At 42.4% G+C, this 14111-nt stretch overlaps 1 protein-coding gene across 2 annotated transcripts in view; it reads left to right on the plus strand.

The window, feature by feature from the left end:
- The window catches only part of Rasgef1b (RasGEF domain family member 1B), a 568755-nt gene that overhangs the window by 63931 nt on the left and 490713 nt on the right, over positions 1-14111 (plus strand). The window lies entirely within an intron of this gene.

A 14111-nucleotide genomic window follows, 5' to 3' on the forward strand; every position in this document is an offset into this window, starting at 1 on the left:
GCATATTCTTTTAGAAAGAGAAGTATTTCTAACCTCTAATTACTAGTTTTTAACATTCAAATTAAATGCACCCACACTGGTATCTATATAGCATCCCAATGTCTGCTAAAGGAAGTAGTTTCCTGGTCAGCTCTAGTTTTACCTCCTAGTGAACATGTGCTATTCCAGTTCTGCAAAGGTAACACAAACAGAAAATGAAAAAAAATATTTTCTTCACTCCTTGCCTCCTCCCCCAACTCACCTTCTCCAACTCTGTCTCATGTTAAACACTAAAACTAGTCACCTGAGCTCTTTGTGTTGGGAATAGACTTTATAGGTAGTCAAATGGTTTATATTCCAGAACAGCATTAGTAACTGAGAATTGCAATTTAATTTTGGTATTCCCAGTTACATGGCTTCTTCCAGCCTGAACTCTTGGCTTTCTAATATTTTTTTTTTTTCAGTTTTCTTTGTGTGTGTGTGTGTCTGTGTGAGCGTGTATGTGTGTGTGTGTGTGTGTGTGTGTTTTCCAGTGTGGGGAAAAAATGCAAGACCTTGTGCTTGTTAGGCACTTGCTCTATCATAATGCCAAATTCCCAACCTCTATTTAGTTTTTTAACTTTCTATTTCACAATTCTTTATTAACCCCAGCTACCCCAAAGTTCTTCTGTTTTACTATCTGGTTTTCTTTCTCTACACTGCCCACAAAATCAGTGGTAGACATCTCTTTCTCTGTCTGCAAACTAAAGACCTACTGATATATGATGGAAAAGACAGACCTCTTTCTTCCTCATCCACTCCAGAGGAGATAGTGCACAGCATGTGCAGAGATAAGAGTGTCCATGCACAGACCTCCCACCACGACCCCAGGGCAGAGCCAGTTCACTCTGTTCTGACATGAATAATAGTTTAATTGGAGTTTTACTTTTACTTTTCCATAGGACAGGTATAAGTCTAGAATTTTCTCCAATGCAGCTTTGTATAATTATGTTGTAAGGATATCACAGGTGAAATCATTGCTTATAGCCTCCTTGTTCTATTGTTCAGCTTGTTTGGTCCTTCAGTGGCTCTGCCTCTTTTGTATCATCTTCTTGATAACTTCTTACTGTTGATTGTCTTATGTTTTGGTGTGTGTGTGTGTGTGTGTGTGGTGTGTAGTGCATGTGTGTATGTGTGCAGATGTACACTTGCAGAGTCCAGAAGTGGATGTAGGGTATCCTTCTTTTATTGCTTTCTGCCTTATTTCCTTGAGACAGAGTTTCTTGCTGAATTTGCTCAGCTAGCTGTCTGAACCCTAGCCATCCTCTTTGTTTCCGTCCTTCCCCAGGGCTGGTTTATAAGTGTGCATGGCCACACCTGGCCTTTTATGTATGTGCTAGGTATTGAACTTGGGTTCTCTTGTTCACATAGCAAATACTCCTACCCACTGAGTCATTTCTCCAGCACCTGGTTTTCTTCTTTAGACCAAGCCCATTAGCATAAGGATAGGTTTGGCAGAATAGAAATTATAGAACTGCCTGGGAATAAACACTGTGCCCAGGTGTGCTCTGGGAGGGGGTTATCTTTTGTGAACAGGCCTGAGTTAACCTAGATGTGCTTGTGGGTAGATTTCAGTAGCTCCTTATCACTAGAGGGAGACTATGATCATTGGTTATCTGCCCCTCACATCCCAAACACACAGCCTTGGTGCCCACTTGTAATGAACATAAGTCTTAGACCAAAATATTCCTCTCCTGTGGATGTTTATTGGCAAAAAGAGTAATATAACTAACTTGTTCTGTAAGTAGAGGAAACACTATCTCTGTCCTTTTCAAACCTCTAATACATCTTATCAGAAAGGCTTACCTGAGACAGTATTCCACTGTCAGGACTCAGAGAGTCATTGGGAAACCAAGAACCTGCTGACCAGCTGGCTTGGCTCAGGATGTTCAGTTTAGGCTGCTGTGACAGGGCTTGTTATATATACTGTTACACTGTTTTCATGCACATGTGGGAGAGTGCCCTGATTTTTGTGCTTTGCATACTTGTCATTTCACCAATGGTAACCCATTTCTAGCACCTGCTCTGCCAATGAACAAGTCACTAATTTTACCTATGAACACCTTGGTAGCATTTGTTAAGCCAATTATCAAAGCCTATGGTGTTGATCAAAGATAAGGATAGCTAAAAGCTTGCTGTAGCTAACTTAAAATAAATGTGGCTACCTCTGGATTATGAATGCCCAATTGTTGCAAGTAGTTGCTTAGACTGTAGTTTAAAAGGTTTACACCACTGTATTGTAACTACATAGGAGTTTTGGAAGAAATATCCTCTGTCCTAAGATGTTTCAGATTTTGAATGTTCTTTCTAATCACAGTGTACCCTTATTGGTCCCCTCTAGAGTGTCTCTTAGAAGACAGGAACCTCAAGACAGTCTCTTTTTCTCCTTGTGGCGCAGGCTTGCAAACAGCAGTAGAGCACAGTATTGGAAATGGGCCTAAGTGGAGACAGTCTAGTTTAATTGAAACATACCTTGGGTTATTGTGATGGCTTAGACTTTAGGACTTTCTAAAGCTAAAGGTATTTGTTGTGTTGGCATGCAAATTTTGTTTAAATCACTTGAAAGAAATGCTATAAAAATGCAAGACATAAAGCTGTAGAGCTGAGGTGATGGTGCAGTGGATAAAACATTTGCTATGCAAGTGTGCGTTCCTAAGACCATATTCCAAAACCCACACACATGCCAGCATGTAGTGGACATCTGTAATCCCAGTGTGCCTGGGTGAGAAAGGAGGTGCAGACAGGAGAATCTCCCAGAAGCTCCTGGACTCACCAACCTGGTGAACAAAGCAATGAGCAAGGAGAAACTCAACCTCAAACAAGGTGGAAGCTGACCTCTGACCTCCACACACCAGCTCCAGCATATGCACCCCTGCATTCACACACATGCACATAACATGCACATACACACCACACACACCCACACACACCAAAAATAAAAGCCGAAGCTCCCACAACTGACTGTACACTTCTTTGTTTTATAGTTTGTACAGCTTAGAATGGCAAATGCAGTTTCTGACATACACACCAATAAAATAAATAAAATAAAATAAAATAAAAATAAAATGAAATGAAATGAAATAAAAACTACCCAGCAGCTTAAAAGTGTACCTAATGTTAAGTCTGTTTTTTTTTTTTTTTTTTTTTCCTGGTAATTTGGTAGCTCAATTCAGTCTTGTTTCATTAAGAAGGAAAAGAAAAATACAGAGTTGACAATTAACCTTTTAAACTAGTCCATAGAATAAAATATGCATGGGAACGATGGCTCCTAATTAGCTAAGGGCAAGAGAAGAACACGTGTATAAAAGGCCACTGAAAAACTGGGATTGCGAACGTATCTAAGCTCTTACATGGCTAAGGTAGATGGCAAATTAATATCCCTAATTGGCATCTCCTATAACTCAGTGACAAAAATATGAGATCAAGTTGCTTTGGAGAAGTAGATAGGAGCTAATGATATTACTGATGCTTGGGTCCTCAAGAACAGATTTCAAATTCTGGTGCATGGTCTTTGAAGCCAGATTGGGTGAATGGGTTTCTGTAAATCCTGGGGACTAACGTTTATTCTACACTAATTCTATACTTGTCTCACTGTTTCTTCACTCGCCATTTTCTTATTGTTTCACTGCTCTTTTCCTGGATGATCTGGCCTGAACTACAGCTTTCCTTGTGGTAAGCCTGGGGTTTCTTCAACAACAGAACAAAGATGAAAATAGAGATGAGACTTGGCTTGATTCTGCCTCCATGCACACTTGGATGCAGGGTTGGAGGACAGGTCTAGGTGCAAGTTGCTGAGAAGCTGGTAACTGTGCTGAGTTAAACAGTACCTAGTGAGGTGGGTAATTACAAGACAAGATCCCATGAAACAAGAACAGCTACCACTAACTCATGTCATCCTTTCTTTAGAACCTGGACACAGCCTTGGGTTTCTTTTCAACAGTTAGTCTGGGTATCCAGTGCATTAAATGAATTGATCCTTGTGTTCTATTTGGGTGACCCAAAGAACAGACAGATCTGGGTGATAAGAGATTATAGAACAGGCCATATCTGGAAGAGCAGGAAGCAGACTGTAGGCAATGATGAAGCAGCCTTTTCCCTGCAATGCTAGCTTTCTGGAGAGTGACCAGCAAAAACCAGGAAGCAAGATGTTGTTTGTTCTGATGTTGGGTTATGGGCAGATAATCAAGATAGGGGACAGGACAGAGGCCGAGAGCTGGGCTATCAAGTTGACCCTGGGGCTCAAGAAGAAAGAAAGGTCATCTTATCGGAACTGGAGGAAAGATGAACCTGGACAGCTTGCTGTGACTCCCTGGAGTGATGGTCCAGAAAAGGCAGAAAGGAGAACCAGCTTTCATGGTGTACGTGCTGTTTGACAAGGACTGATACCTTGTTCAGGAGCAGCGTCTACCATTGCTTCTGCCTAAGAAGAGATTTAGTCCTAGGTTGGCTCCTGGTCAAGCCACAGAGGCTGAGCACAGCCAGTGCTATCACTTGCCACCTCTTTTGTTACTGCTTGTCATTTTAAATCCCCAGCATGGTTTCAAGGTCTTGAGTTCTCTGCAGGTCTTACTTAGCAGAGGCACATGGCAGACCTCTTTTTGAGTTGTCTTCTGAGTCCTGGCACATGCTGCATCTGCTTTAGAAAAAAGCATATTAAAAACTCCCACCACACCTCAGGAATTTTGCAGAAGAGGGGCTATAAAGATTGTAAGAGCCACAGATGCAGACGTCATACCCAGAGGCATTGTCCGCCCCCCAGTATCTGACTCTGCTTTCACAACGCATAATCCACAACCTCATGGGTAATACCAGCAGCCCCACTGAGGAAGGCCCCAGTCGAATGGGGTCGGGGACAAGGGAAAAGATGGTACCAACACATGAAGTATCCATGCTGAGCATATCTGTAATTAAAAAAATTAAAAAATAAACCAATAAAAGTATTTCTGCACAATTTAGACAGCAAGAGTTATAAAGTTTTATGAGGTAAATACACAGCCAGAGTAAATATGTAAAAACAAAAGCTAGTTTGAAAAATAAATACATGTTAGAATTATAAAAAGAAAGAAAAAACATATTTCTGGGGATTGTGCCTTAAAGCATATCTGACTATCCTTGCATGAAAGTCTTTTATAGTCAATGAGTCAGCTGATAACAGAAAGAAGTGAAGAGGAGGTCCAAATATGCCATAAATGGACAGACTCTACCCACTCGGGTGCTATGTAGCTCAAACCTCTAAGTGAGGAAGAGTCAGGGGTGAAAAGTATCAAATTTGTGGAAAGACACACATGGGATTCTTACAGCCTCACTGGGATGGACTTTGAGAGTCCCAGGATATACCTCCCAACCCCCCTATTTACTTCAGCATGCCTTTCATGATGTCTGAAATTCTGATAGTACCAGTTTGTACCTATGAGACAAGTCCGTTGGTGTCTGTTAGAATGAGCATCTGCAGGATTCAGATTGAACGAATATCTCTTTCCTGTTTTGCCAAACTACGATAATGAAGCGACTCAATTTGTCTTTATGAAAAGGTGATTGGAAAATGATGCTGAGGTAAGATTGTGTGTGTGTGTGTGGGTGTGTGCTTGCTCTTGTGTGTGTGTGTGTGCATGCATGTGAGTGAGTGTGCTTGTGGGGGACAGAGGTTGATGCTGGCTGTCTTCTGGTTGCTCTCCACTTTCCTTTTGTTGAAACGAGTTCTCTCAAGGAACCCAAAGCTTACTGATTGAGCAGGACAAGCTAGCCAGTAAGTCCTAGGGATTCTTTTGCCTCTGCCGCCCCTTCAGTGGGATGACAGGCATGGGATGCTGCTGACCCGCTGGTGGGGCCAGGTAGTGCCGAGGGAAGGACTAGGCCTGCTGGTTCCTCCCTAGGGGTTGAGGGGATGATGAGTGTTGGACAACCCAGAAACCTCTCCTGGCCACCAGAGAAAAACCACACTGAGTTGGGAGTCCTTTAGAAGCAGGAACTCACTTTATTGTAACAGGCGGGTGTTTATATAATGTTGAGAATGAAGGCAGAGACTTTAGGGTGGGGTGAGATGTGAGGGCCAATAGCATACCGCGACCTTTGAGATGATTGGTTCTAAGCGCACATGAGCGGGGGACTATAACTTCCTGTGCGGAAGTGGCAGGCCAGAGGCCATTTGACCCCTGCTGAGCCATAGCTGGGCAGAGGCAGTCCGTCAAACTTTAGCTAGGCTCAGGAAGTTCCACTAGGCCTCACATCCGGGCCTTTCAAGGCCCAACAGGATGCCATGATCAGCTTTTAGGTGAGCGCTGGGAATCCAAACCCAGGTCTTCATGTTTGTGTGGAGAGCACTTTACCCAGAGAGCAGTCTCTCCAGCCACATCACCAACTTTTTGAATGGGCTTTGTAAAGTAGAAGGCAGGCTCGTTCTTACCTATTTTTATTCTGCTCCAACTGCCTTCATGTAAAACCCAACCTATCCAACAAATAAAACACAAAGCTATTATAATGGCTTTTGTTTGCTCTTTCTCTACTGGATGTGGAAGTATTTACCATTAATTATTTATCATGGAGGCAATATGTACCATATGAAGATATGTAACATATGAAGAAGAACAAATGCTGAAACATATGTTCACAGCAACTATACCATTTTACCTATATTGTCAGAGGATTTTGTTGAATGACCAGTACAAAGAGAAATTTTGATCAATAGATGCTTTTGAAAGAAGCAACTCTATGACTTAAAAGATGCAAGAATCCCAAATATGTAGATATTTAGGATTTACTCTCATCTCTACCATGCCCTTCAATGTGGTACATTTGAGTACTTATTTAAACTCAGTCATTTTTCCAATCATGGACAAGGTTGCAGTTTGGATATCAAGTGTTCCCATGTGTTGAAGGCTTCTTCCTCAATAGTGTTTACTGATGGGGTTTTGGGGGCATGACTGCATCATAAAGGCACTGAGTTAATCAGTAGATTTAATCTATTAATGCATTAGTAATTGGAGGGCCTATTGGGAGGTGGTCAGAACTGGAGGGTGGGCTCTACTGAGAGGAAGTGAGTTGCTAGGGTGTGCTCTTCAAGGGCATGTCTTGTCCCTGGCCTCTTCTTCAGTCTGACTCTAGTTCCTGGCTGTCATGAGGTGAGCAGCCCCTCTGCCACACATGCCCACCATTACAGTGCTCTGCCTCACCACAAGCTCATCCTCTGAAATCATGAGCCAACCGGAATCTCATTCTTTTATTTTTCTTAGGTATTTTGTCACAGTGACAAAAGGCTGCTAAACATGGAAAGGCAGTTTCTTTCCTATCTTTTACTAGCCATGACAAATCAGAGTGGTAATAAGGTGACTTTAACCCAGAAACCTCTTGGAACAGCCTCTTAGTATTAGGAAGAATATAAATTTATGATAAAAGGGATTCTGCCATGTTGTATGTATGTGTGTGTGGCTCTAGTCACTAAGGAACTGTTTAATATTCTGCAAAATATTTTTACAAGCTCATTTCCAGTGACTATAATTATGACAATAATTTTTCACACCCTGACACCTATTGAAATAGCAACCAAGTACTTTTCTTGAGACATTATTTAAACAGATTACATCTGCATTTAAATTAATCTCAAGATCATAGAAATTAACAATGGGAAAGGAATATTCAATCACTTAGTCCATTTCTTTGCTAGATGAAAATTGATATTTACACCATCATCTCTGGTGCTTTGTCCAGAGGGGTTTTAATGTCTTGAATAAGTGTCATTCTGATTCTGGGTGGTCATCTCATTAAATTTCAGGGGAAATTCATTCTTGCAGTGAACTGGAATAGTTATGGATTTTCTGATGCTGTGCAATTGGGCAGTGCTCAGAGCCTGCAGGAAAGTAGCAGTGAGTTTTCCAGAGGGATGTTGTGTGTGTGTGTGTGCGCACATGTGTATGCACACACATGAACATTCTTAGAAGGGTTTGGATGAGTCGTCATGGGAGGGATAGAGAGACAGAGGGCAATTTAAGAAGGGTGGTATGTTGGATTTTATTTGAGACTTAGCTGTCTGGAAACTAGACGTGGTAGTGCATGCTTTCAATCCCAATATTCAGGAGGCAGAGGTAGGATGACAGCTGTGAGTTTGAGGCAGCCCTGAGACTACATAGTGAATTCCAGGTCAGCCTGGGTAACAGTGAGATCCTATCTCAAAAAAAAAAAAACCCAAAATAAATAAATAGAGACTTAGCTGTTTGGTTTCATTTCATGGTAACCTGACCAGCTTGGGGGACGGGCATGAACAAGTTGGCATGGTCACAAAGCCAAGAGAGAGTCACTGAAAATATGGATAATTTGATGCCAATTTGGTTCATAATTACATAAGGTCAAAAATCTAGAAGCTGAGGCTGGGGCATGAGTTAGCAGTTAAAAATATTTGCTTGTAAAGCCTGTGGCCTGAGTTTGATTCCCAGTACCCATATAAAGCCATAGGCACAAAGTGGCACATGTATCTTGGTTTGCATTTTCAAGAAGCCCTGGAGCACCCATTCTCTTTACCCTTTCTCTCCACAAATAAATAAATAACATTTGTTTGTTTTAAATTTAGAAGCCAGGTCTGGAGAGATGGCTTAGCGGTTAAGCGCTTGCCTGTGAAGCCTAAGGACCCCGGTTTGAGGCTCGGTTCCCCAGGTCCCACGTTAGCCAGATGCACAAGGGGGCGCACGCGTCTGGAGTTCGTTTGCAGAGGCTGGAAGCCCTGGCGCGCCCATTCTCTCTCTCTCCCTCTATCTGTCTTTCTCCCTGTGTCTGTCGCTCTCAAATTAAAAAAAAAAAAAAAAATTTAGAAGCCAATTGAAAAATTCCCTAGCTTAAGGTTATTTTTCATTTCTCTTATGTAAGTTTGTGACAGAAAATAGAAAACTGGAGCCTAAGCATTCTAAAATTATGTTTCTTTCTGTATAATCCAGTTGCAGTTATCCAGTTAGTTAGATAGATGAGTAGAAAGATGGAGCTCAGGAAATGAAACATTATTAATGTACTGAACCTTTTCTGATTATTGTTTTATCTGACTCAAATGCTTTCAGTTTTCTTATTTCTAAAATGAGATAAACAGTATGTTTGAATCAAACACTTCACAAATGTTAGGGTAAAGCAAAAGTAAACCAATTTGTATGACTAATGACCTATTCACTATTAAAAGTAAACAAATTCTCTGTTTGATAAACACTTGGTTCTCTAGAACTTACATGAAAAGCCCAAGGATTCTTCTTTTAGAACCTCACCAATTTTGGGGACCACAAGAGCTCTCAACTCACCCAGCTGCTTGAATTTCCACTTTTAACACCCAGGACAAGCATTTGTTCAATCCTGCCTGAACACTTTCTTTGATGAAAAAACCAGCACTCATGCTTCAGTAACAATGGCTCTTGTATCCACTGTGACTCAGTTCTGCCTTCTGGACACATCCACCCTGGGTCTCACACTATGGGCCATACAGAAATGACCCAATCTCTGACAACTGCTTTCCCACATCTGAACCCCCTTGTCATTCCTCCTTGTTTTTGCTTTCTAGGTGTTCCTACTGCCCATCTCGTGAGTTGTCACTTCTTCCCAGGCACTTTTACTGCCTCTGCTTGGTTTGTGCATGACTGATGATCCTAAGTGGCAGCTGCAAACCCATTCTTCATATTCCTTCCATGCCTAGGATGTAGCAGGGGCTAAATGTATAAACTGAACGCATAGACATGTCTCAGCTAACCTCACATTCTCTAGTATTATATAATCCTCATTCTAGAAAAACAAAGTTTTCCCATCTCTCTATCATTTTCTCTCTGTCACAGCTCAATTAGAAGAAAATATGCAGAGACCACATTGTTTCCAAATCATTTACTCTCTCACAAGGTAATTCATTCTTTTTGATAAGCCAACAGCTAAATAAGAATAATTTCAGGCCTTCTCCTCCTTCCCACACTGTTCCTTAAAAGGAAAACGGCTTTCATTAACACATGAGGGTGTTTCTCTTTCTTACTTTGTCCATCCCCTTCCCTCCCCTCTCCTCTGAGACGACACAGCATAGAGTGTATTGCAAGGAAATGATTGTGTAGCTTAGGCTGCTGCCCATGTGTGGAAAGTCCTTGTGCAAAGCAGGTTAAGGCACCCCCTCTGGTGGGTCCCTAGAAGAAGTCCTTCCTGTCCTTTCCAAGGTTCCCTCATCTACACCAGGCACCCTTATAGGCTTACCCCCTTGGATAAGCCAAGGAGTCAGGTATAGACAAGCTCTTAGAACTAGACAGAGTCTTGGACATTATGGTTGGTTAAAGGATGATGCTATATACATATTGCCAAATGCTAATGTGTTACTTCAAGGAAAATGAGCCAAATGTATTTGTCTAAAGTTAATGCTGCCTCTAAACCAAGGCCACTTTTCTCAGATATGTATACTTTGAAGCCTTCAAAGATAAGGGAAGATAGTAATTTGGAACAAGACCAGCTGTGGCTCGGGATGTTCCAGAGTCCACTGACCATGTGATGAGCAGCCTTGCCCTGTCGGTTAAGTGGGGCTGCACAAACAGAAGGCGCACAAACCACCCATCAGGTTGCTTGCTGCCTGATGGTCGCAGTTCTCAACCCCAGCTATTTGTATGGTGATGAAAGGCTGAGGTCATAAAGAAGTGGGGCATGCTGGAAGAAGGTATTAACACATGCCTCCTAGGGAGACCAAATGTTAGATCAATCATGTGTCCTAGCCATTGCAGTGACTGTGGGGAATGAGATGTTAATGTATGCACTGTGCCGTCAGCGGCCTGGGAAGTGAGCACTATTATCTGTCTGATTCTCAAGCTGACATAGTGCTTCTTTGTAACCTGTGGGCCCCTGACAGATGCAAACTCCGCCTGCAGTGGTAACCTGTGAGGTCAGCAGAATAGACTCCATCTTCTAACTTCCTTGATTTTTTAAATCCCTGTACACCCACCCTACTGTCTTCCTCCTCCTGTGCTGGACTGTAGTGCCCCGGTGGAAGGACACTAAGGAAAACTTAGCAATCACATAGAACAGTTGGTGACTGGCTGAAAATGTTTTTCTGTAACCTGCAGAGAAACAATGATATGTGTGAAAATGAAATCGGTTTATTTCATATGGTTTTGCAGAGGCCATTTGGAGTCAAGGAAAACAGGACCCAGCTTTATGGTACTGAGAACTTGATCTTGTACTTTGCTTATGATTACTATTTTCCCCAGAAAAGCTACAAACTGTTTATTTTTTTTGAGGGGGGGAATAGGAAGAAGAGGAGTGGGGAGGGAGGAGATAATGGAACTATCAGCAAAAAAAAAAAAAAAAAAAAAAAAAAAAAGCCAGAATTCACCCTCTAGCAATCTGGATAATTGGAAGTTCTCAAATGGAAATAGGCACGGCTGCAGATGACATAACATTTGTTGATGTAAAGTGGGACGTCCCCAGAGGCGTACATAGGTTTAATTGTTCAGATTGCAGACGCTTTATGAAGCCAGGAATAAACTACATTTTTTAGTGTGTTTGTGGCAGGTGCCCTGGCTGGCAAAGATACATTTAATAAAGTTTTCATCCCAGACAGAGCCAGGAAACTGCAGAGGAGTGCTTTGCATTGTATTGCAAGTGCAAATATGCCAGAGGTAATTTCCATCTGCTTTCTGTGTTCTGTCGCATGTAGAACACCCTGTAGGGTTTAGCTCTGTGCTTGACCTTGATGATATTCTCTATTCAGTTTTCTGATTTATTTCCCCATCTCTGCAGTGTTTCCAGCTCAGAGGTGCTGGGAGGACAGGCTCTGTGTCTGGCGTTCGGAGAGGAGGATGGGAGGTGTCTGACACATGGAAAGGTTAGCCTGTAGTCTGAGAAGGGGGCCCTTGCTGACAGATCTCTTACAGGTATGGCTCCCATCCCCTACAAGCACTTGGGAACGTGTTGCGGCTCTGACTTCCAGAGGAGAGGTTTGTGCCATTGTTTCTGAGGCTGACTGGCTGTTGCTGGCAGGTACAATGCATATGTATTCACAGGTTCACAATTATGAAAACTGAAAAAAGCAAACTAACAGAGGTCATCTCTCCAAGGTATCTAAATTTATATTCAAAAAAATTTTTAAGTCTTTTTGTAGAGCATATCTCAGTAGAAATTGTCTCTGAGCATTCGGTATCCACCTTAACATACACTCACATATCTCTTCAGTGAGGTGTCTTATGTGGTATCCTGGTACCATGTGGATGGTGAGAGGTGCAACCCACTTCCACTGGCTCACCCTGGCCACAGGCTTCTGCTGGGATGGCTCTGTGATATATCAAGCTTCAGTTCCACTCTCTTCTCTTCTCTTGAACACTCCCTGAATCTCACCATCTTGGTGTTTGCACCCTGACTTTCTTACCTCCCAGCTGCTCCAATCTCCACTGCTTGCTTTATCCAGATACTTCATAGTTTGTCCCTTTATGCTGCGCTCTGGAACTATGAGGGGGAAAAGCGTAGTCTAAGCAACCTAGTCTGTGGGATTCTTGTTGTAGCAGTGAGACTAACTAAGGCATTTATTGCTCAAAGATATGAAGCTGGGCTGGAATTCAAATTCAGGATCTTTTTTTTTTTTTTTTCACTGCAAAATCACAAAGCTATTACTGTACTGTCAGATGTTAGGAAATTCTGTGGGATGTTCACATTACATTCCAGACACAGGCTTTTTAAATCTCACCAAATAATTAGTGTAGTTGATCTTGAGACCTGGTGCTTATTTCAAGGGAAAATCAGATCTGTAGTCAGAGACAAATGAAATGTTAGGATCTGGATGATCTCTTTAGGTTGAGCAGCATTTGTGTACCCAGCAAAGAAAATGTGGGATAAATTCAGAAGGAGAAGGAGAAAGTCTCTGGAGTGGAGTCAAGTGTCCACATACCTTTCATTTCCTTGGGGAGCTTCCTTTACTTATTCCTAGAGAGCATTTTTCTAAGAATAGGGTTTTCTATTGTAAGGTATTGAGATAAATCAGTTTCCAGTAGGAATGACTGAGGCTTATCCCTCTGCATCCTCTTGGAAAGAATTATTGGCATGTGGTTGCTTCTTGAGCAAAGTTGCTAAGATGTTCTTGCTAACAATCTTAGCATCCACCCTCAAACAAAATAATTTTCTACAGTAGACAGAAAACACACACACACACACACACACACAGAGCTTACAATGTCCTGACTTTCAAATGGCAGCCCCATGTATATAATGCTTTATGCTTCTATATTCATGACCTCATTTGAACCAAATGACTATTTTGCCAAGTTGAAGGGCAACAGTTCTTACTTTAATGGTGGGAGACAAACAATGTCCCCAAGGTGATCATGCTTTCACTGTGGGGGAGGGTGACAGATGTTCCTGGGGTGCTGTTACTTTCACAATGGGGGTCAAACCCCTTAAAGTGGTCTTGCTTCACAGCAGGGGACAAATATCCCTGAGGTGGTCTTGCTTTATGGCAGGGGGACAAATGTGTCTGAGGCGGTCTTGCTTTCATGGTGGGGGACAGATACACCCAGTGAGGTCTTGCTTTCACGGTAGGGAATATACCTTCCTGAGGTTGTCAGGGTTGCCAGTTCAAACCTCATCAGCGAGGCGAATGTAGGGAGTGGGAGACAATGGGTGAGAGACTGCCTTGTTTGAAAGAATTTATACCTTTAAATCCAAAAAACCCCCTCCTGAAACCTGTCTGTGGGGTCGACTTGGCCTATCTCTTATAATACTATTTGTTTATAAAGTCATAAAGCTTGTAAGCAGGAGGGGCCTGGATCCTTGCTCCTGCTCTCTCCGTTCAGTACAGTTTCCATGGCACCTCATCACCTCACGTGTCTATATTATGTCCGTCAGGTTTCTGTAGTTAATAATATAGATCTCGGGAGGGCTTTATACAGTTGTCGCTCTGCCCTTCCTCATCCCATGCATCGGTTCGTTAATGTCTGGTAACAGACCTGTGGGGCGGAGACCACAGCACATCTACATGCACGGTGACGACAGGAGAGCGCCACGAGAGGTAATGGTGTGCTCATCAACATGTCGTTTAGCTCACTAGCAGAGGAGCCACCCGTGGAAGGCAGACTGGCCAGCTCTACAGCGAATGACACATTATTTTAACCATGATATAG

Source organism: Jaculus jaculus, chromosome 2, assembly GCF_020740685.1.
Source record: "Jaculus jaculus isolate mJacJac1 chromosome 2, mJacJac1.mat.Y.cur, whole genome shotgun sequence".
In the NCBI taxonomy this organism is placed as follows: Eukaryota; Metazoa; Chordata; class Mammalia; order Rodentia; family Dipodidae; genus Jaculus; species Jaculus jaculus.